General features: G+C 31.1%; 1 protein-coding gene across 1 annotated transcript in view; it reads left to right on the forward strand.

Moving 5' to 3' along the window:
- The window catches only part of LOC111383925 (exocyst complex component EXO70A1-like), a 23,335-nt gene that overhangs the window by 17,033 nt on the left and 3,721 nt on the right, over nucleotides 1-2,581 (forward strand). The gene's annotated exons all lie outside the window — the stretch shown is intronic.

Here is a 2,581-nt window from a genome sequence, read left to right on the forward strand (position 1 = left end):
AATGATTAAATTATTTTATTGGGATTTATTTTACAATCTACAATATTTGAATATGTAGGTTGGATACAAATTTAAATTTGGGATACACTTTGCTAATAATGAAAGGTAGGGGGATTAGGTTCTATTATTTGGAAAATGAGAGACTTCCTTTGTAAATCTAGAATTTGGGGCCACTTATTACCCTATAATTAACCCACTTGTCATTTATCATCACTATACACTTATGTAATAGACCAAACATGTGTAGAAGCAAGATTGAAAAAAAAATAGAAAATGGAAGAAAAAAGAGGTGAGGCGGTGGAGATTGGAAAAAGGAAAAAAAATATCAATTCATTATCCTTATCCTTATATATATATATTCATATCCATTGTCATAGAGAAAAATTTCCTTCACTTTGTAAAACATTTGCACACACAAATAGAGAGGAAAATCGAAAATAAGAAAGGAAAGGAAAAGGAAGTAAAGTCTAGTACTTTCAATTCATATCTCAATCGAAGTTTCTTCAAGTTTTATGGTAAGATATTTTTTATGCTTAAGGGGTATTATTTTTATGGTAATATTTATGCTTAAGTTATGAATGAAAAGCCATAATATGCATATGGTGGACAAGTCCACAAAGTTAGATATCTATTATGCATTAGGACAAGTCCGAAGGGCACCGACAAGCCGGAAGGTGCAAGTATGTGTTTGATTGCATTCTTTTGTGTAGTATTATCATGATAAAATTCAAGCATGGTATCTTACTGAGTATTTCTTATACTCATAGTATTTTATACTAAATTTTCAGATCCATGATTGTTGGATTGATGGAAGTTAGTTGGCATAAGCGATGATGAATTAAGGACAAAGATGTTTTGCATCAAAAAAGTTTCCTTTTGTACGTTTTGTTCGATGACTGTTTTTCTTATGGTATTATGTAAAAACATGTACATAACACGATGTAATATGGTATTAAAGTTAAATTTTGTAATCATATCTTTCATGTTGTGTTAAGAGAAAATTTTTAGGAAACTTCTCTTTGCAAGTGATAAAAGGCAGAAACGGGGCAGTTTTGGAGTCAACTTCAAAACGATGTTTCTAACTCTATAAACATCCATTCGAGACTCTAAAAATATTTCTGTGCTCCTCTTTGAGTTTTCTAAATATGGTCGCAGGAATTACTCAATTTTGATATTTGTGGCCTGAGGTATAAATTTTTAAACGTCAAGGGGTCAATCTAGATTTCCTGTGTAACACTTCACCGTTTTCAGTAAAACGTCCATATCATATGATCTTGGAAAATTTTCATATTTTAACCTAGAAAACTACTTGAAATTATCTTTCTAATGCCGCAAATTTCATGTAAAACGGAGTTGGGATGAATTTTATAAAAATTGTCAAACTTGCTGCCCCAACTAACCTTGGTAGTGCCGAGTCCGTATATGTAAAGTATAATTTCTTGTCGACATGCACTTCTACCGGCTATTGAATTTTATAAGGAATATTTTACCAAATTGAAAATAAGTTTCTAACATGTAATACTTCTAATTAAGAGTATTTACATGTACCAAAGACTGAAGCTATTATGTTTAGTACGTGACCCTCGAAGCTTAAGTTTGGGGTGTCACAGCTTGGTCTCCTGTATGATTGCAATTCTATTACGTCTTAACCAATACATTGTATATCATAAATGAAAAGAGTGAAACTCAATTAGCTCTTGACATATAGGATTGAAAAAGAAAGTGGAAACTATGATCGACAATATTTTTCTATAATTGACATTGACAAAATAAACATATGAACTAGATATTGCTCATTTATGTGTTTTACATTTATATAGAATGTTCCCTATTTCTTTTTTAATACTGAGTACAAGTTTGTTTGTTGACTTTAAAAGGAGAGTAGGTAGAATCTTTTAATTTGAGTTGAGTGAAAATGTTGTCCTCCCATCATACTAAACCTAGTCTTATAAATAAGTTATTAGTGGGGGTCCCCTGCTGCAGGATGGAATCAGATTCCAAAATGCGGATTCCCCTGAACATTGTGGACTTTTTAAGTATTTTTTCCCTCCTATACTCAGTTTAAGAAACTTTCAGAGTGTGCTAGTGAGAAATACATTAGTTTTTAAAGATTATAGGATCTATTAGAAAATGTCTTAATGGGTTAGTGTCTTTGTTAGAATTTGAGGACACAAGATTAGCACATCTTCTGAAAATGTTGATTGGAATAGAAAATCCGTAGATATTTTAGTGTCTGAGTTCTTACATCTTTACTTTACCATGTTAATTTTGCCTTGTTCACATAAATCTTATTGAAAATCAAAAGTTCTACTTTCTTTGTCTAGTAATCAGTATTTTATGCTTATTCATTTCTTTTATTCAAATTCTCTCCACATATCTTAGCAATTACAAGTCAATATAAAGAACAAGTCCTATATCTTTATTTTATTTATTTATCGAATCCATCATAACCTTGGCAGGAGTTTTTACATTCCTACAAAAATTTGTTTTGGATTTTTTTTTTTTTTTTTTTTTTTTTTTTGGGGGGGGGGGGGGGGGGGGGGGGGGCTTTTTTTTTCTCCCCCTTTTTTTTTTTTTTTTT

Source organism: Olea europaea, unplaced genomic scaffold, assembly GCF_002742605.1.
Source record: "Olea europaea var. sylvestris unplaced genomic scaffold, O_europaea_v1 scaffold279, whole genome shotgun sequence".
NCBI lineage: Eukaryota > Viridiplantae > Streptophyta > Magnoliopsida > Lamiales > Oleaceae > Olea > Olea europaea.